Source organism: Trichosurus vulpecula, chromosome 4 (assembly GCF_011100635.1).
Source record: "Trichosurus vulpecula isolate mTriVul1 chromosome 4, mTriVul1.pri, whole genome shotgun sequence".
Classification (NCBI taxonomy): domain Eukaryota; kingdom Metazoa; phylum Chordata; class Mammalia; order Diprotodontia; family Phalangeridae; genus Trichosurus; species Trichosurus vulpecula.
The window spans coordinates 232,509,580-232,531,536 of record NC_050576.1 but is presented as its reverse complement, the minus strand read 5'-3'; the positions used below and the strand labels follow the sequence as shown (position 1 = coordinate 232,531,536).

Genomic DNA, 21,957 nt, shown 5'->3' with positions numbered 1-21,957 from the left:
ATGGGCAATGACAAAGGCCAATGGCTAACCCGAGCCTGACCAACGCTTAGCAGGGTACGTTCTTACTCACGTGGCAGCCAAAGTCGTGGAGACAGACTGCAAGGAGTTCAAATAAGTGGAGACAAAAATAATCAGAGGAAGGGGTTGATTGGAGAAGGAAGATCAAAGGGAGCCAAACTCAGAGAGGCTGGCTGGACGAGATTCAAAAAGAAACAAGCTATTTGAAGAATGTAAACGGTGAGGCGAGATAAGAGATGAGAAGTCATAGGGTGGAAGTGAGCCAAGAGGGAAGAGAGGCTCACTAGCAGGCATTGAAAACTCCCTGACAGCAAGCTAGGTGTGTAGGATGGCATTGGAAACCAGCATCATATTATAGTTTAAAACAGGATTTCTCCAAAATGGACCACGTTATATCAGAATCTTGGATAATCCTCCAAAGAAACAGACAATATTTGAAGATTTCAAAGTGAATTGGGAAGAGTGAATTCACTGTAGGATCAGTCTCATGCTGGCTGAGCTCTTCAGAGGCTGAGACTTTCTCTCTAATGTACCATAAAGGTAAGGTCAAGAATTCCCCAATCTCACCAGATTTTTTTAAATACCCAGTCAGCAAAGTCTTCACCAATAATGACAACTCTCACAAAATACAAGGAGCACAGGGAATAATGGCCTTCTGGTCACATTTTCAATTTTCATTTAAATCTTTATTTGGCATTTTTTTTGAAAGCCCTGAACTAATTGTCTCCTCCAGACCCAAGACCTGACAGTCCAAAAGCTAATTTGTATGGCTGTGCCTAATATCACATTTCTAAACCAGACTTGGAAAAAGTAATTAAAATGATCAAAGGAATGAAACAGTATCTGTGTATGCATAGACTAACACAATTAGGACTTTTCATCTGGAAAAGGGCAAGGCTGAGAGGGGACATGATTGACAAATCACTCCAGGTAGGCATGGACATGTTTGCTGAGTCCCAGAATTCTACAGCCACCTGCCTGGGTAGGGTTAGGTTATATCGTTCCCACCCTGAGCAGCCTGCCCTTAGTACAGCCACGGAAGACAAGCCCTGAGGAGGCTAATATTAGAGCAGGTGGGACACATGTTGGAGACAAGCATCAATTATTGGGGTGGGCATGGAGGCAGAATGTTACCCACTTTGTTACTCTCTGATTGATCCCTTAGGTTCAAGCCATGACCCTCTTGGTCTTATGACCCTCACTTTGGAGACCTCTTTCTTGGAACTCACTGTAGGGCTATATAATATGGATCCATCTTGTATTGAAATAAGTTAGTTATCATAGTAAACATTAGAAGGACAATGTTATAAAATTGTTGGAAAGAGGATGGGTCAATTCTGTGGAGAAAGCAAGGGCCAAACAATGTCGATTGGGAGTTGACAGCCCTTGTGTTCCACTGGTTTCCATGACATATCATGAGGATTAAAAGGGCCTAAGCATATTGGATCGATCTCATGTGGTGGTTTTATACAAGTATATAGACAAGAAATACACAGCATTAGAAAGCACAGTTGGGTTCTAACTTGCATCATTGAAGGGAGTGTCCATGGCAATGAAACCACATATCCACTGTCAGTGCATTAGGCACTGTGCTAAGTGATGAGGTTACAAAAAAAGGTCAATGACTGTCCCTGCCTTCAAGGAGTTCATAGTCTAATGGAGAGAAAATATGAAAATAACTACGTAAAAATAAAATAAATACAGGATAAATTAGAGATAATTAACAAAAGGAAGTCACTAGCATGGACCCACTTTGAGAATCCCAAGAACTCCATTGCAGAAAGGATCTAGTGGATTGGAATAGTAAAAAAAAAAAATTGAATAAATAGAGGTTATTGTACTAAAAGGCTATAAATATGCTACTCCCTGCTCAACATGAACTGCCAGGAAATAGAAGATATTTTGGCAGGACCAGCTGCTTATACCACCTACCACAATAAGCACCAGCGAGGTACTAGACCTAACTATAATAACATAAAAGTAGAAGAGAATGCATTGCTATTCAGTTATGATGGGGTGGGAGGATATAATTCTTTTTTATTTTTTATTAATTAATTTATCTATTTTTAGTTTTCAACATTCACTTTCATAAGATTTTGATGTCCAAATTTTTCTCCCCATCTCTTGCCTTACCTACCGCAAGATAGCATGCAATTTGGCATAGACTCTACATATACATTCATATTAAACCTATTTTCACATTAGTCATGTTGTAAAGAAGAATTAGAACCAATGGGAGAAACCACGAGAAAGAAGAAGAAACAAAAAAGAGAGAGAGAGCAAATAATATGCTTCAATCTGCATTCAGACTCCATAGTTCTTTTTCCAGATGTGGACAGCATTTTCCATGATGAATCTTTTGGAGTTGTCTTAGAACCTTGCATTGCTGAGAAGAGCTAAGTCTATCAAAGTTAGTCATTGCATGATGTGGCTATTACTGAGTACAATGTTCTCCTGGTTCTGCTCACTTCACTCAGCATCAGTTCACGTAAGTCTTTCCAGGAGGGAACATAAATAACGGATATGATGAGATCAATAAAGACAATATAGGCAGTTTTGACTGCATAAAATAAAATAAAAAGATTTTAGAGGAACCAAATTGGCCTTGCTAGAATAAGACAAGAAACAGTTCATTGGAAAAAAACCTTTGCAGCAAATATCTCTAATAATGGTCTGATATCTGAGACACCAGATATCTGGATATCTTAGAAACTGATACAAATGCATAAGAATAAGAACATTACCCAACTGATGTTAGGATCACAGGAACATTGATTTAGACCTCTAAGGGACCTTCATTTTACAGATGAAGAAACTGAAGCCCAAAGAGGCTGACTTTCTCAAGTCAGAGAGGTGACTTGCCCAGGGTCACACAGGTTATTAGTAACACTGGTGGGAACCTGGGTCCACTGGCTCCAAAGCCAATGATTGTTTCATTGTACCGTGTACTAGTGTCATCAAAGGATATTAATAGATAGTTTTCAAAAGAAGAAATATAATCTATCAGCAGTCATATGAAAGAAAGCTCCAAATCATTAACAAGAAAAATATAAATCAAAATAACTCTGAGTTTTTCTCATACCCATCAGATTGGCAAATACGACAAAAGAAGAAAATGGTAAATGTTGGAGGAACTTTGGGAAAATAGGTACTTTAATCAAATAACTGTTGGTAGAGCCATGAATTGGCTGAACCATTCTGGAAAGCAATTCAGAACTATGTCCCAAAAATACCTAAACTGTACATACCCTTTGACCCAGTGATACCAATCTTAACTAAGTAGTCCAAGGAAGTCAAAGGTCAAGGAAGGGCCAAATATACGTGAAAATATTAATAATAAAACTTTTTAAAATATGGCAAATGACTGGGATGAAAGTAGCTATCTTTTGATCATGGAATGCCTGAACAAATTCTGGTAGATGGATGAAAACGAATTATTTTTTCTCCCTTAAGAAGTGAGGAATGTGAAGAATTAAGAGAAACTTGGGAAGATTTGTATAAACTGATGATGCACATCAAATGAAGCAAAACCAGAAGAACATTTTACCTATAGACCCCCAAAATGTAAAGGAATAAATGGACATTACTGTACTATAAGAAATGATGAATATGAAGAATTTGGAGAAACTTAGGAAGATTTATATGAATGACTGCAGAACAAAGTAAGAAAAACCAAGAGAACAATATACAAAGACTACAACAACACAGAAAGGCTTCAGATGTAGGCATCAGTCGTGACTTCAGACTGATGGTGAAGCATGCTTACTCCACCTCAGAAAGAATGGGAGAGGGGGAAGGAAGGAGCAGACATTGGGGGAGGAGAGAGCAGTATGGATACACAATGAGGCAGACATTTTCAGATATGACCAATGTGTTGATTTCTTTTGCTAAACTGTATTTATTTGGATTAGGGGCAGCTGGTGGTGCAGTGGATAAAGCGGGTCTGGACTCAGGAAGACCCAAGTCCAAATCTGGCCTTAGAGTCATACTAGCTATGTGATCTCGGGCAAACCACTTACTCTCTATTTGCCTCCATAAAATGGGGATAATAATAGCGCCTACCTCCCAGGGTTGTTGTGTAGGTCAAATGAGACAATAATTATAATGTGTTTAGCAGAATGCCTGGTACATAGTAAGCAATATATACATGTTCATCATCACCATCATCATCATCATTGCCACTACTTGTTACAGGACAGGGCTCTACTGAATTAAAGGTGAGAGTCACTGGAAAATTACAGTGATGTAAAACCTTAGCATTAAGAAGAAAAGAATCACACATGAATAGGTTTTCAATGAAATAATTGATCAAAGGCGAATTATGAAAGAGCAGTTAGAGATGTTCAAGTGATTCAACCTTTGAGGACATCATGGGGGTTACACAGCAATCAAAAAGAACCACATTTGACTCCCTCTTCTACCACTTTGGCAGCATACTTCCCTCCTCTTTGGGCCATACTTCCCTCATCTATAAAATGAGAGGGGTGGAAGGAGACCCGTGGACCCTTCCCAGAATCATATTTTTAAACAATTTAATGAAATGCTAAATGTCAGTTAGAGGTTAGTGAGAATAAAGATGGATTTCCCCCCCCCCCCTCAAGTTCATGGATGACTTGAAACCTATCCATGGACCCCTGGGAATCTAGGGAACCTAAATGAAGAATGCTAGGACTAGATGACCTTTAAACTTCTTTTCTCTGCTGAACCCTCTGATCCTGTGAGCTGTCTCTAAGTGTGCCTTGGTGTCCAAATTGGAGACCAGTGGCTAGAATGAAGAGACTGTTGGGCTGGTCCAGTGTGGCATTTCTACAACTTTCAGGAATTATCTGGTAGCTGTAGGGGAAACTTTTAATGTACTTGATAAATTAAATATCAGGAAGGATCAAAGACTGTAGAGAGGGGGTGAAGACAATCTTGAAGCGTTTAATTTGATCTGCCAGTGATGCCAGCCCGCAGAGACAAGCATCCAGGGACGGCTGATTCCATTCAGGGAGCTGGGAGCTCTCAGAATCAATCTTCTTTACTATTAGCAGTCCTCCACAATGAGAAAAGATTGTACAAAGGCTGAGGCTAGCTGAAGTGTTTCCAAAATCCTGAGGTGTTAGAAGAGCTCAGTGGACAAATCGGAGAGTCTAGTTACGAGAATAGAAATGATGCTTTCTGAAAATCATTGGTTGAATATACAGAAATCGTAAGTCTAAAGGTCCTGGACCAGAGGTTCCCTACCCCTGTCCTAGATGGGATGAGAAATGCTGTCAGGGATTAAGAGCTGGCCTTGGAGCTAAACAATAATTCAAAAAAACATTTCTAAAGTCCTTACTATGCTAAGAATAACAAAACCAGTGATAATTGCATTCATCTGGTACTGGAAAATTTGTAAAGTGTTTTACAAAGATTATCTCATTTTGTCCTCATCACAGCTCTGGGAACTAGGTGCTATAATCATAGCTAGGATGATGCTAATATTAATACTAAGAATAATAACTAACATTTATGTAGTGTTCTTTTCTCTGGCCAGCCTCTGTGCCTGGAATGCTCTCTCTCTTCCGCTCCGATTACTCACTTCCCTGTCTTTCTTTAAGTTCCACCCGACATTCCCCCTTCTACAGGAAGATTTCCCCAGCCCCTCTGAACTCCAGAAGTGCCTTCCCTCTGTTCATCCTGCATGTTACTTGCTTTGTATATATTTGTCTACGTATTGTCTCCCCCATTAGAGTGTAAGCTCCTTGAGGGCAGGGACTATTTTTTTTTTGCTTCTTTTTGTAACCCCGGCACTTAGCACACTTCCTGGCACATAGTAGGTGCTTAATAAATCTTTATTGAATGAACGAATGAATGCTTATTGTGTGCCAGCTACCATGCTAGGCCTGGAAAGTAGGTGCTATTGTTACCCCCATTTTATAGATTGGAAGACTGAGGCAGATAGAAGTTAAGTGACTTTGCCCAGCGTTGCTCATTTAGTAAGTGTCTGAGATCAGATTTGAATTCAGGTCTTCCTGACTCCAAGCCCATTGTGCCACCAGCTGCTGAGTTACTTGGCTTCTTGGTACCCCCAAATAACTAAGACCATTAAATTGAAAAGCCCCTTGAAATACCTCTTTCTCAGGAAAAATCCCAAATGTGTTGACATGACTTCATCACATCACTGGACTCCCCTGATTCTCTTCTTTTCCTATATCTGTGTTTTCTATGACTCACTTGCTGGGCTTTTTCCTATTCCCTTTTTGAGTGGCTTAGAAGGTAGGCTTTTGTAGCATATAAGGCAGAGTTCTGCTGTCATGCTGTCTGCCCTTGGCAAGTCTCTCATCATTGGGTTTTCATGAATACCTTGGAGGAGTGATGTCCATCCTCACCCAGGTAGTGCCGATGGTCAATTGTTCTTCTTATCAACTGAGATAATATTTGTAAGAGGGCTTAGCATGGTGCCTGGCATGGAGTAGGCACCGTAGAAATGCCCTTTTCCTCCCTTTCTCTTATGGTAGAGTAGATTGCTTCAGTAGTAGGGCAGGTACAGTGGAAAAAGGTGTGTCTGTATTGGGCGGGGGGCAACACAACCTATGTATATTTTATGATTGGCTTGCCAAGTTGGGGAGTTAAAGAAAATAAGGATGTCCAAGGTTTAAATTACGCTTGGAATGACTGTGACTTTTCCACTGGATGCAAAAATTAAAGGGCATTGACATCACCATCCTGAGGCTAGCCTTTTCCTCACCATGATCTGATGCGGTGGTTGGCACAATGTAAGCATTTAAATGCTTTTTCATTCATTCATTTATGGCCACATCTCAGGTAACTTCCCTGCCTTGCCCTATTCTTAGCAGTGAAGCCTTATGCAAGAATATGCTTGTCCCTGACATTGACTTTACTTTGGATAATAACCCTCCCTCCCCCCTTCCCCTATCCCCTATGCTTTGACCCTGGTGCAAAATTTGTTAGTTATGACTTTGGGAATATCCAAGAGTTGCTAAGGATGGCATTGTTAAAAATAAGTGGTACCAATGAAAATAGGGAGAGTATACCAGCTGGGTTTTTGTGGGTCTAAAGCAGTTTGTAACTTATTTGCACAGCTGAAAGGCCTGATTAAAATGAATAACAAAATGCCCATATTCTCTTCAATAAAGCTAACTCTTTCTTGTCATCTATTGGCTCCTTGAGTTATTCTCTTAAAAGGAATAAAGAATTTTTCTCATTCATCCGTGCAGTTCAGTGGGCACTTTTAAAAAAAATGATACATGTGGGCTAATTCTTATCGACTTTGTACAGAAAGAAATCACACCTTGTTATTCCAACCACAGTGTTATTTTACAGCTAAATCATATAGATTTCCTTCTGCAGCAATGAATGACTTGAAATACATGTGAATTTGGAAGGTGAGGGAGCATGGATGTGAGGGCTTATGAACGGAAGCTATGGCTGTATTGTAATTTTGGGCAGTGAAAAGTGGTCTATAATGGAAACTGGAAGCCAAGTGATTTTGAAACAGAAAATGCTCCAAGTAAAAAAAGAAAACAACTAAATTTAATGGAGTCCACTGAGTTAGTTCATAGGTTTATCTATTTGGAGGAGGAAATGCAGGTAGACAGTATGCTGGACCCAGAACTGAATGGGAGGGAGAGAGCTGGATAGAGTGGATTTGGGAAAGCTACATAGAGCTTTAAGTGACCTCCAACCTGTCCCCTGACACAAAGCTCCACATTTTTGAGAGCCATGATTCTTCCATTGATGCTATATGATTACCAAGTCCTGGACCAACACAATTTCCAAAAGGTCAAAGTTATAGGTGTCTCAAAAGGCAATGGAAACTCACATCCATGGGAAGTAGCATCTTACTCTATGATGACTTGCACATGAGAAGTGATTGATGTTGAAGTTATTATCCAGAAAATACAGGCTTGGAAAGGAGACAGGCCAGTTACATATCAGAAGTGAAAGATAACAGATGGGCAGCCCAAACAATCCACTGGTACCCATGAATCATTCAAAGCCTAGCACAGCAGTACTCAAACATTTTGGTGTTGGGATCCCTTTATACTCTTTAAAGTGATCGAGGACCCCCAAGAGTTTTCGTTTATGTGTGTTTCATCCATAGACATTTACCTCAATAGAGATTAAAATATCTGTGGTGTTCTAATAATTTTGACCTCAAAGATGCTTGAAAGGGACCTGGGGATACTAGGGGTCCCTGGACTACAACATGAGCACCCTTGACCTAGAGGAAGGTGTTGGCCTCATTGACTAGATACTTATATAAGAATTACATATATATATATTATATACATACAAGATATATAAGTGAAAGATATAAGAATTATGGGAAGGCCTGGCATTGGATCTGCACCATTTGATAAATACATATAGTGATGAAGTCAAGGATCAGCTGAGGAAGAAAAGAAATAAAAATGCAGACCCCATGTTAACCTGAGCCCTTGCCCACGTTAGTAATAATACTCTATGTTTACAGTGAACAGAGTGCTGGACTTAGAATGAGAAAGACCTGAGTTCAAATCCTGCCTCAGACACTTACTGGCTAGGAGGCCAGTGGTACATCACTTAATCTTTCTGAGCCAAATTCTTCCCATCTGCAAAGTGAGAATAATAATATTACCTCCCCTCACGGGGCTTTTGTGCAGAATAAATGAATTAACATATAAAAACCCTGCAAACTTTAAAGTACTATGAAAATACAAGTTGTTCTTATTATTTATGTTACTTAGCCCTGTCCTCGTGAAGCTGGGAGTGCACCACAGCCCTGCAATGTTAATGGTGTCATACAATGGTGGGAGGCCAAGACTTGGAGTCAGGAGTCTTGGGTTCAAATCCTCACTATGACATTTAGTACATGCGTGACCTTGGGCACACTGCTATCCTTTCTCAGTCCTCACTTTCCTCACCTAAAAATGGGAATGTGGACTTTCCACCTCTAAAATCCTGTGATTTGCAAGGTGGGAATTGGAGGGGAAGGGGGTTGAGCCAGCAGAAGAGAACTGAGAAGGGAGAGGAGGGAGGTCTTGCTTCATTCTTTGCATGGAGATGCAAATCTCTGGTGTCTAGCACAATTCCTGGCACACTGTAGGTACTAAACGAATGCTTGTTGATTGATTAAAGTATTTGAAGAGTAGTCATGTAAAAGAGGGATAAGACTTGGTTTGCTTAGCCCCGGGGACATAAATTGGAGCAGGCTGAAATTGAAAAGAGTTACATTTAGGCTTTGGATTGAAACAACCAACTCACATCCTGACAGAGGCAATGGGATGGATTCAGAACGCATTGTTTTTTTTGTACTTGACCAATGTAGGAATTTGTTTTGCTTGACTGTATACATTTGTTATGAGGGGTTTGTTTTTATATTTTTTCAATGGAGAAAGCAGGAGAAAAGAAGAGTGTTTTTTTAATTGAAAAAATTTAAAAGACTTAGATTAGCAAAAAGAAAAAAAATCATTTCCAAGATTAGCACTATCCAAGAGAAGAACTGACTGCCTCAGGAAATGGTGTGTTCCCATCCCCAGAGATCTTCAACTAGAAGTTGGGTGACCACTTGTTCAGTGGATTCTTGGCCAGATATGAGCTGAATTGGATAACCTCCAAGGTCCCTTCTGGCTCTTAGATGCTGTGATCCCGTTAATGTCGGTAAGCACAGAAATGGATGTTAGAAGAAGGTCTTAGAAGCTCATTCCCTGAAGATCTTTAAATATAAGATAGACAACCATTGGCTTGGGTTGCTCTAAGTACAATTCTGCCTAAAGGCAGAAGATGTTACCCAATGCTCTCTTTAAATCCTTTTCTTATTTTATGATTCTATGAATGAAATTGATCTGACAAGCCCAAGGTGATAGAAATTCCAGAGGGGAAAAGAAGCCAAAGAGATGTCAAGAAACTCAACTTCATTCGGCAAATAGAAATCTTTCCTGCCTGTGGATTCTATGCTACATTGTTACGAATTATATGGACTTTAAAAAAGTATCATTCTCCTTTCCCCCTTTCTTCCTCTTTAAATATTCTACCCTCACCTGACTTCCTGCCAATGCTAGTCCTCAAGTTCATTTCCTTTGGTGCCAGAAGTTTAAATAGAAAAACAAAACAAAGAATTTGGGATCTTGTTTGTTCCAAACCTTACCTCCACTTGGAGGAGGCACCTAGCACCATCCCTTGGAGAGAGAGCCATCATAGGCACCATCAGTCAGCTTAGATCCCTTCCTTGATATCCAATTGGCCAGTAAGTGAAATGGCCACAAACTTTGCCTTCATTCATTAGTATGATATAGTGCACAGGAGTCGAATATGTAGCCTATACAGCATTCCTGAGTGCAACCCAACCCAGATTAAAACGAAATTGGGAAATATTTATCAAAATAAACAAAACCACAATAAGACACAGATGATACAACATTCTAAAACTAAGTCAACGTGTGGCAGACAGGGATCCTTAGGTATGGATCAGTGTTCTCCTTCTCTGTTTGATGCCCCTGCTGTAGTGCATAGGGGGACTAGCTGTGAAGTCATAAGATCCTAGACTGAGAATAGGAATGTCTGTAGAGACCTAGTTTAATATCCTCCCTGTATAGACAGAAAAAGGCTCAATGACTCATGAAGACAGTTTAGGTAAGCAAGCATCAGAAACAGGATTAGGACCCAGTTCCTCTGATTCAAGAGTCAATGACACTCCCCATGACAGGTGAAGTTAGGAAGACCTGGTTAGGTGTTCCTTTTGACACTGGCTGATACAGAAGATATTAGCTTTGTGAACATGGGCAAATTGTTTAACCTTTCAATGTCCCAGGAAATTTTCTAAGACTGTTAAGTTACAGATCAGCCACTATTCTGGATTGCTAGAGGGTGTTTCCTTCCTCAATGGCATTCCCTTTGGCAGTTAAGATTGCCAGATTGAGATAAAAAAAACAACAACAACAACAACAACCCAGCAACAAACAGGATAAGTACCTACTGTATATAAAATATTCTGTTCTGTATACTGGGAATACAGTAATGAAAATCAATCAGTCAATAACTGTTTGTTACATGCCAGGCAGAAGGTGATAGGATCCAGTTCCTGCCCTCCAGGAGAGTAATTTGCCCTGGTTTTTCGGTTGAATTGGCTAATTTTCCTTTGAAGGGAGTTGTTGGCCCAAGGAATTAGGCTCTGGTTGTTGATGTGATTTCCTAGCCCTAATTACAAACGGAAGGTATAGGGGATGGAGAACTGGTCCACCAGAGATTTTAGTGGAATTCCTATTGCCCTGTGGGGATGCCTCCCTGACTGAGTGTTCCTGATTGCTGTGGGAGAGCAGAATTCTAGTTGAGTTTAATCAGGGATTGCATCCTTTTTTGATACTCTCAGAAGTAAAATTGCTTTTATTGAATATTATGACCCAGATGTTTCTCATTGCATTTTAATCCAGCACTAGACTGGCCTGAGCTAGGCCTCCCCTACAATATTTGGCATTTGTTTGCCAAGGATTGTTATGGTTAAATTCATGGTTGAAGTAAGGGAAAGAATGGTGCAAAAAGAAATGAGCGTATACAGGACTTGGTATCCTGGACTCCCAGCACTTTTACCAGGAGCCCTCTCAGTGGAATGGGAAGGAAACATTCACTCTGTAATGAACGCTTAGGGACTTGACACTGAAAATTAAAAAAAAAATAGCAAATGTAAGGACCCTTAGCTCTTAGTGATAGCTTTAGAAAGGCTGGATCACCATTGTAAGAAAAATGAGGAGAAATCATTCTGCTTATTAGGCAATCAGAGGCAGAGGTGGGTGTGATTTTGATTTTAAGGATCATGCCTTAAAGGCAGAGATGGTTTATAGATCTAATAGAGATCATAGGAATAAAGGGCAATGCCAATGGGAGCAAAGGCTGACAGGCTACCAGTGAAAATTGGAGAATGTGTTAAACCCTGGGAGGTTAAGGATATAAGGGAAGAGGACAGAAGCAACGGTGAAGATAAGGACTGCGACTTGGCTCCAGTAGGAAGAAGGCCTTGCGTCTATCCCATTACTATCCTCTAGGATATGACCTCTTAGGGAATGACTTCCTCCAAAGGGGAAGCAGAAGGTCGATGCATTTTTACTACCAAAGAACTTAGAAGGTTGCTCCAGAAGTCTAAGCACCAAGCTAATGAATCATTAGAAAAATGACTGATGAGGTCATAGTCTAAAGGAGGCAACACCGAATCTTTGTCAGCTTCAGGGCTCCATTGGCTTGGAGAGAGTCAGAGGGCTTACTTTTATACAACTGGCTGAACCAATCAGAGGCCTGAGGGGGAGATTATCCTTCTTCCTTTCTGGGGTGGCTAGAACAGGCAGTTCTGCATATTTCCAGACAAAGAGTTGAATTTCCTCTGTAGCTGGTTCCCAGAAAAGGAAAGAGCGAAATTTTATAAAGAGATGGGTTTGGTAGAATAGATTTGTGCTCCCTTCCCATGAATCCTCATTTCCTATGACTAGCCCATTTTGGGGGTACAGTTAAGTCCTACTTTTTGATAGAACCCCACCTCAACAACATCAGGCTTTAGCTAAATGCCTTCCCTTCCAGAATACCATAAAGGTCTGGGCAGATCAATCAGTGAAATTTGGGTAGGATGTTGGGGTATCCCCAGCAGCTTTCTGGGCAGATAGGGCTACCCACATAAATAGAAGACTGTGGCATCATTTGAGGAGGCACCATGCTGACACATTAGGCAGGTGGAAGGAGAGCTGCTCTTTCCTGTAAGAAGCTCTTGAAACGTGGAGTGAATAAGATGATTGATGGTTAGCCGATGCACAGTATTAATCACGTTTTATTAGGACATCTGGGACCAGGACAATAAGGGTTCATTGGCCTCTCCAAAATTTGGGGACCCTACCCAACTTGATTACCTCCCACACCACTTGATCATTCAGAGCCACTCAAAGCTTTGCATCCATATTTGAGGAACAACTTAGGGGCTAATCAGTCAGTCAGCAAGCACTTATTAAGCTCTTACGACACGCCAGGGACTGTGCTATGTGCTGGGGATTCAAAGAAAGGCAAAGAACAATCCCTGTTCTCAGGGAGCTCACAGTCTAACAAGGGAGGCCACATCCAAACTACCATGAGTAGACATGATCTATATGGAGCGTATGAAGGCAATCTGGAAGGGGATGCATTAGCATCTCCTGTAGAGAGAGGGTCAAGGTTCATCCAATGCTCAGGTATTTCTCAGTGCAGGACCACAGAGGCGAGAGAAGCCAAATGCCCAATCAAGTCACTGTAGCTTAGGACAAATAAAGTATTACTGCCTTGTGGATACAAGTCATGCTATGCTATAGCCTCTAAAAAATTAAAATTGAGGCTCTCTCAAAGAGCATGCAGAGACAGCCTTGGCATCTTCCTCCTCCTCCTTCCCCCTGCATGTCCAACCAATTGTCATATTTCCACGTTTCTGCCTCCACAGTTCTGACATTCAACCCCTTTTCTCAAATGCCAAAGCCACTATCTTGGTTCACGAAATCATCACCTCTTACCTTGATGATTGCAAAGCCTCCTAAGTGGGCTCTGCCTCAAGTCTTTCACTACTCAGGTCCATTCTACAAAATTCTGTCAAGGTGATTTCCTTAAGAAGAGATCTGACAGTGTGACTCTCCTACTTGGTAATACCTAGTGGCTTCCTATGGCTTCTAGAATAAAATATAAATTCCTTTTTAGCTATTAAAGCCCCTCATAACCTGTCCTCAAAGGGTCTTGCCAGCCTTGTTGGCTTGTACTCTTGCATTCCTACTCTGATCCAGCCAGACTGGCCTCTTCTCTGTTCCTCTGACAACACTCCATCTCTATCTGTAGGACTATCCATTGGCTGATCCCCACTCTTGTTCTTTACTCCTGCCACATAGAGCTCTTCTGAGCTGGGTCTGACTCAGGCCAATGCCTGGGTAGTTTACACTTGATGATAGGAAAAAAAGGGAGACATTTGTATGTAGATCATTCAACAATTAATGAAAGGAGATTTGCTTTGCCATGGAAGGAGAAAGATCTTCAACATGAAGACCTTCCTTGCCTATGTGGTCCACCAGCCGAGCACAGGGTGCTCTCGTGTTTACAATGAAGAAGCAATGCCACCAAACTAAGCCTTAGTTCCCTGAGATGACCAAGTCTCAAAGATGGTCCCCATACTTTTAAAGGAAAAACTAGCCCAACTAGCATGGAGGTGGGGGTTGGGATATTGCTACTACCACAAGAATTCTTGTTTTCCTTTATGACCTAACTCAAGCCCCTCCTTCTCCAGGAAGCCTTCCTCAATCCTCCCTCCCCCACATGTTAGTGTACTTCCTTCCAAACTAGCTTGCATTTAAGTACTATTTATTTATTTGTATTTGTTTTCTTTATATTTAGTCTGTCTGTATTTATATATGTATTTGTGGTCTCTCCCATTAGAATGTAAGCTTCTTGAGATTCAGGATTACTTATTCTTTGTACTTGTATCTGCAGGGGTTGACACAGTGGCTGGCACACAGTAGGCACTTAATAAATGCTCGTTGATTGATTGAATTGATTGGAGAGGAAGCTAGGACTAGGACAGGGAAGACATGATTATTCCCATTTTAGAGATGAGAGAATGACTGACTTGCCCAAAGTCACAGCTGGGGACTAGAATCTTCACCTCCAAATACCATGGGACAGAGCAGACAGGCTGCTAGAATGAAGAGTCAAGCCCTCACTCACTGGCCATGTAACCCCTTTGAAAGTGGGGATGAGGATGCCTTGTAGAGCCAACTTCACCTGGTTGTTGGGAGGCTCAAACAGAATAATGTATGTAAAGTACTTTGCAAATCCTTAAAAGGCTTATGAAATGCCTGGTGCTGATGTATGGTTCTGTATCTTCTCCTATGCTGGACCTTAATGCTCTCCCTTAAATGACAAGCATATTATGCAATATTTTTATGTCAAGTGAAACTGGCTGACTGTTCTCTGTTTCTACCGAGCACAGAACGAGTAGCGTCATGCGGGACGTGGGCTAGATTTAAGAACTCCCTGTCAGTCACTAGAAATAGCACCTGGGGAGGCCATAGAGATGCTTTCTTAAAACCAGGTGGGTTTTTCTTGGTCTACAGTAAGTTAGACCTCAATGGCTGACCCTCTGTGTGTCTGATCCCTATAGTTCTGTAAATATGTTATTGCTGTACTCTTAATTGAGTTATTATTTCGCTAAGCTGACAATATTATCATAACATCCTATGATGGACTAAGGGATAGATTATAACCCCCATTTCAAAGATACAGAGACTGAGTCACAACGCGAATTACTTGTTTAAATCTTCAGCTGAGCATTTCTCCTTGAATCTGTGTAAAGTAGGGAAGCACGATCATTTTTCTTTTTAAGAAAATGCTTTGATTTTGCTTACAAAAGAACCCAGCTTATCCTTTTCTGAGCAGTACTAAGGTTGTGGATGGGCTTTTGGCTTTGGATTCTAATTCCAGTTCAGACAACTTTCCTGAGTGAGCTCAGATAGATTATTTAACTTCTCTGGGCCTAGCACATCATACATAGAAGAGGTTGGATCAGGTGACCTCTGAGTTCCTTCCCAGCTTTCTGGATCATATCTGATGCTGAATGTAGGAGAGAAGGCAGCCCTGGAAGCTTCCCTCTCTCCTATATTATGAAAGCAGAAGGGAATGTTTTGCTTAGGACTTCAGTTATTCTGAATTTATGAGGCCTGATTGGAGGCCCATGCAACTCATAGGGTCAAGAGCACACCTTTCTGTTGGGTTCATGAATAATGGTTTTGCGACCACTCACCAAGAGAGGGAAGAGGGGCCAAGGGAAGTCTGTAGAAAGCACTGAGGGGAGATGGAGAACCTGTTAGTTAATAATAAAAAGAATTCTTCGGTGACTGCTCAGATGAATAAATATTTTAAAAAGGCATGGAGTATGTAAAGAATTTTAATCTAACCTGGGTGTTCACTCCCCTCACCAACAACTGCTGAGAAACCACTGGCCTCTGAATGATTCATGGGCCCAAATGCAACTAGAGTGACAGCAACGGTCCCACCCCAGACTTGAAAAATGGGCTCCCTCTTCTTCTATGTCCGGGCTTGGCTTCTCCTCGATGTGAATGGAGGCCCTGGTGGATGCTGAGGGACACAGGTCCTCCCCACCCCCACCTGCTCCATTGCCCCGGGGCTCAGCAAAGGTCTCCTGGGATTGCAGGATAAGCGTAATGAAAATGGCTAACATTTATGTCACATTTTAAGGTTTTCAAAATATTTTACCCATATTCTCTCATTGGCTCCTTCCTATAACCCTGTGAGGTGGGTGCATTACTGTCTCCATTTTAGAGATGAGGAAACTGAGGCTTAAATAGTTTAATATGACAGATTTAGAGATGGAAGGGAGCTGGGAGGCTGTCGGTGCCAGCACCTTTACAGATAAAGTAACTGAGGCTCAAAGAGCTTAGGTGATTTGCTCAGGGTCATGGTGGCTCAGTGGGGAGATCAATAGAGCCTAAAGGCAGGAAGTCCTGAGTTCAAATGCAGTCTCAGATACAACTAGCTGTGTGACCCTGGGCAAATCACTTAACCTTATTGCCTCAGTTTCTTCATCTGTAAAATGAGCTAGAGAAGGAAAGGCAAACTGCTCCAGTGTCTCTGCCAAGAAAACTCCACATGGAGTCACAAAGAATCGGATACAACTGAACAATACAGGTAGTAGGTGTCAGAGTAGGATTTGAACCCAGTGCTTCCTGTTGCCAACTTCAGCACACTATTCACTTTGCTACCAGGGTACTTTTGTCTGTGGTTACACACACAAGGCCACACAATCCTAGGTACATGAAATTGAGCAAAAGTTTTGGGATTTGGGAAGTGTCACAGTAGGAAGAAGCTTGGATTGGGCCACCAAAGACCTCCGTTCAAATCCTGAATCTGCCTTTCACCAGCTGTGTGCCTTTGGGCACTTTTTGGACCTTTTGGACTTTCCTTCCACAGATGGCAGTTTCTTAATTTCAATAAAATGAAGAGGAGGGGGCAGTGGATTAGACCATCTCTAGGGTCCCTGCCAACCCTGAATCTGATTGTTCAGGTTTCCATCTTCCTGCCGCTAATGACCTTGAACAAATCATGGCTCTTTAAGTTGTATTTCTTTATGTGAGAACTGGGAATAATGTTAAGGGAATTTCTTTAACCTCCCCTTCCCCAACTCCCACCCCCCTCCCTGCCTCAATGTCTTTGCCTGTAAAATGGGAATAACAGATGCCCAAAAGGAAATTGTGAGGAAATCCCTTAGTAAACGGTAAAGCATCGTAGAAACAAAGCCTATTATTATTGAGAAGATGCTGGATCACAGAGAGAGCGCTAGTAGGGCTCTCCAGGGTCATCTGCCTCATTTTACAGATGAGGAAACTGAGGCCCAGAGTAGCTAAATGACTTTCTTGAGGTCACCAAGTAGAAAGAGCATTGATTCAGGAGGAAGAGGACCTGGGTTCAAATTCTACCTATGACAAGGGCTGTGTGACCTTGGGAAAGTCACCTAACATCCTCAGGTCTGTTTCCTTATCTGTGAAAAGAGCTTGCTGGACTAAATGGCCTCTAGCAGCCTTTCCAGCTCTATGATCATATGACTGAAGTCTCAGAGCCAGTACTTGAACTCAGATCTTCTCACTACAAAATCAACCTTCTTTCTACTGTTATCATGCTTTCATCTTGACCTAGCGGATAAAGGTCTGGCCTTGGGATCTGGAAGCTGTGGCATCAGGTTTTTCCTTTGGAGCCTATTAGCTGTGAGACCCTACACAGGTCACTTAACCCCTCCCCTGTAAGAGATGAGGGAGTGGCCTGAACTGGTGGAGGGTCTTTCCACACCAGGAGATCCCTACACCAATGAAATGGCAGGTCCAGACCAAATACAACAATAACTAATTATAGCTATTTAAAAATAGCTATTTATCAGGCATTTTGAGGTTTACAAAGCACTTTATATAGATGACCTCCTGTGACTCTCACAACAGCACTAGAGGTAGGTGCTATGACGATTTCCATTTTGCTGGGGTCACACAGCTAGTAGGCTCCAAAGGAAAAACTGGAACCCATGTCTTCCAGCCTCCAAGGCCAGACCTTTAGCCCCTACATTTCCATTTCTGACGACTCCCGGTCAGAGAAGCCTTAAAGTTTGATGAGACTGACCTGGCAGCTTCCCAGACTACATCTTTCCAGACCCTTCACTGAGCCTGATTGCTGCCCTGAGCTTGGAACTCCAGAGTCCAGGGTGTAAGCTGCAGTGTTCTGGATCCCCCACTGGTTCCCTGCATCCACAGTGCTTTCTTACCTACCCATTCCGAAATCAGAGGCTCACGGGGTTTAGAGACAGAAGGGGCCTTGGAGATCTTCAGTTCAGGCCCTTCACTTTGCCATAAATCAGTTGCCCCCTGCCCAGAGAATGGAGGCTGTAGTCCTGCCCTGCCTTTACTTCACATCCACACCCAGTAGTACCAACCCCAATGCCTGCGTCTCTCAGGCAGAGCATGCCTGCAGGGCTTTGAACCCTTACAGAAGCTTCCTTCCCTCAGTGCCCAGGCCTGGCTGGCTCTAAACCCAAAGCTCTGTTCTAGGGGGGTCTGTAACTTAGCCGGCTCCACTTACCCCCTGCCCTTGCTCAGATTAACAGCCTCCTCTGGGCACAAGTCCTTACATGCATCCTCCTGGGGCCCCAGCCGCACGGTGGCAATGCCCGATGCCAGTCCAGATACCCGTCCTGGTGCCAATCCCAGAGCCTTCTGTAACCTTGATGGTCCGTCCTACCCTGGAAGTTAGAGGCAGCCAGCTGCAGCTGCATGCCTGCCCTTGCCATCCACGGGCAGCCAGGCTCCTGCCCTGCCACTCAAACTTCTGCCAACTCAAGCCCCGGTACCCTCCCCCGACGCCTTGCCAAGCCTGTGGGGCCGGGAGCCTCCAGGAGGGCACATTCCGAAGGGAAGGTCCATGAGCTCACCTGCAAAGCAGCCAAGATCGCACATTGGAGGCTGAGCTTGCTGCAAAACTTCCGAGGGGATGTCTGCAGCCCAGTCTCCCGGACTTAAAGGGACAGGGCCCTTTTCGCCATATAAGGAGAGAAGCTGCTCCTCTCCAGGGCTGCCAGGAAACCTGCGAGGCTGCAGAGGCTCACTACCTTCCTTTGGAGTACAATAGTGTAAGATCGGATGTGGAGGATTTGAATCCCTGTTGGGGGATGGGGAGGGGAGCAATTTGAGAGGGGAGGACTCTGGAGCCCACGGGCTAACAAAGAATTTGGAGATGGGCGAGAAGGAAGGCATCATCTAACTCTGTAGATAACGAAGCAGAGAAGCCGAGGGAAAGTGACTTTCCCCAGGTCAAAAAGATAAGATCATTGAACACAGCTTTAGGGCTGGAAGAAACCCACGTCAGTGGCACCCGATCCCACCCCCTCATTTTACAGATGAGGAAACTGAGGCAGAGGACGGTTAAATGAGACGGGTAGTAACCTTCAGGAGGAGGGATTTGAAACCAAATCTTCTGATTCCAGAGTCAAGTCAGCAAGCATTTATTAAGCACCTACTATGTGCCAGACACTATACTACGACATGGGCATACAAAGAAAGGCAAGAAACCTTCCCCGCTCTCAAAGAGCTCATCTTGAGGGGGAGACGACATGCAAACAGCTGCGTACTAACACGATAGGCGTTGGACAAAGTCCGGATAATCAACAGAGGGATGGGAAAGGACGGGGAAGGCTTCTGGCAGAAGGTGTGATTTTTGTTCTTTCGCCTTCATGAAGGCTCCTGGGCTTCAAATCTGGGAAGGTACCTTATCTGAATCAATGCCTCATTTTACAGATGAGAAAACTGAGACCCACAGGGGTTAAGTGTGTCCTTGGTCACCCACTTCCAGAGCTGGGATTTGAACTCAGGTCTTCTGCTTCACTTCCAAAGGATGGGGACCATTTTTACATCTGAGTTGCTCTACCCAGCATAACACTGTTTCATGGGGATGGCAGCCTTCTCCGAAATTAGGAAAAAACAGCCTTATCAGGTTTTCCTACTCCTTATAAGTCCTCCTCTTGGTCCTCCCACCTAACTACTACTCCATCACTCTCCTGCCAGTCTTTTCAAAAAAAGATACCTAACCCCAGTGTCTCAGTTTTCCCCATGTTGTTGTTCAGTCAGTTCAAACTCGTTGTGACCCCATTTGGGCTTTTCTTGGCAAAGATACTGGAGTGGTTCACCATTTCGTTCTCCAGCTCCTTTTATAGGTGAGGAAACTGAGGCAGACAGGGTTAAATGACTTGCCCAGGGTCACACAGCTGGTAAATGTCTGAGGCTGGATTTGAACTTAGGAGGATGAGCCTTCCTGACTACAAGCTCAGAACTCTATCCATCGTGCCATCTGGATGTCCCATACATTTTCCCCACACATGCTGTTTTCTCAACTTCTGGCATATTCAGATTTACATTTTTAAAATTTTCATAGCATAGCATTCATTCAAGCATTTACAAAGCGCTTTCTATTATGCACCCACTATGTTAGGAACCAAGGGCACAATGAAGAGACATTCCTGGCCTTCAAACAACTTACATTTTATTTTCCCCAATGGAAGCTAATTAAATCATTTGACTTCCCAGGTCCTCAGTTTCCCCATTTGTAAAAGGAGAGGGTTGGATTAGATGGCCTCTGAGGTCCCTTCTAACACCAGACCTATGGTCCTATGAGCCATTCAGAAGCTCAGTCCCCCTCCTTCTTAATGGTCAGGTAAGAAAGTAAAAATGTTCTTTCCCATGGAAAGTAGTGAGATGTATAGGGCCCTGACTCTTCAGACACGTTCTGTCTGGCATCCGATGGTGGGAGAAGTATAGATTAAGGGCTCCCTTTGGCTGGTCCAGAGGTTAGGGTCATAGGGACATATCTTGTGACTAAGGCAGGCAGCAGGCCCTTTCAGTTTGAGACTCTTGGATCCTATACTTTCTCTCTCTCTCTGTCTCTCTGTCTCTCTCTGTTTCTCTCTTTCTCTGTCTCTCTCCTATTCTCTTTGTCTCTCTGTCTCTGTCTCTCTCCCTCTCCCCTCCCCACTTCCCTCCCACTCCACCGACAACCCCAGTTAAAGTTTGACAGCTTCATTTACCTTCAAATAGGCAGGGATTAAAGCCTGAATGTGTTTAAACAAAAATTCTGCTGATCCTTCAGTGTAAGGCTGGCCTACTGAAAGGGGGCAGATTAAAAGCAATTCTATGTTAGCCTTTAAGAAGTAAAGAGGTTTTGATGAAGTCACCGGGGAGTTCAGCACCAACATCCCTGGCCAGACTCTCCCTCTCGCCCCTTACCCACCCCCTTGCTGTACTCTCTGGATAGATCTCATCGAGCTAGAGCTAAGAGGAACCTTAGAGGTCAATGAGTCCAACCACTTGTTTTTATAGGTGAGGAAGGCAACGCCTTGAGAAATCAGGTGATTTGCCCAAGTTGTCGCTGAGGCAGTAAATGACAGAGTTGAGAGTTGGAATTCACACTTAGATCCCCTGGCTTTAAATTGAGCATTCTCTCCAGAGAACAACACTGTCCCCCGGAACCCTTCATATTGAGTCCTCCAGCCTTGACTCCTCCCTTCTTGGTTGCCTAATAGCCCTGGTGAGTTATTAAATAGCTTTTGGTATTTAATTCTATTCAGCTCTTCCCTCTATTGCATACATTGTGGTTCAGCAGAAAAAGCCTTGGCTCTGGAGTCCAGAGACCTGGAGGGAATTAGCTGTGTGACCTTGGGCAAGTCACTCAACTTCTCTGAGGCCCAAAGACCTCGCCTGCAAATCAAAGGAGTTAGACGAGGTTATCAAGCACGTCAACTCCCGTATACAAAGAAAGACAAAAATAGTATTATTTAGAATGGGGCTTCTCATTCTTTTCTGGGTGTTTTAGAACCCTCTGGCAGTGTAGCAAACCCTTCTCAAAATAATGTTTTTAATGCTAAAATAGAGTACGTCAGGTTAC

At 42.9% G+C, this 21,957-nt stretch overlaps 1 protein-coding gene across 1 annotated transcript in view; it reads right to left on the bottom strand.

The window, feature by feature from the left end:
* The window catches only part of LOC118847039 (schwannomin-interacting protein 1-like), a 41,205-nt gene extending 22,528 nt beyond the window's left edge, over positions 1 to 18,677 (bottom strand). The window contains exon 1 of the mRNA XM_036755667.1: positions 18,607 to 18,677. The gene's annotated coding sequence lies outside the window, so the exon portion shown is untranslated. The remainder of the gene's footprint in view (positions 1 to 18,606) is intronic.
* Between the last annotated feature and the right edge of the window lie 3,280 nt (positions 18,678 to 21,957).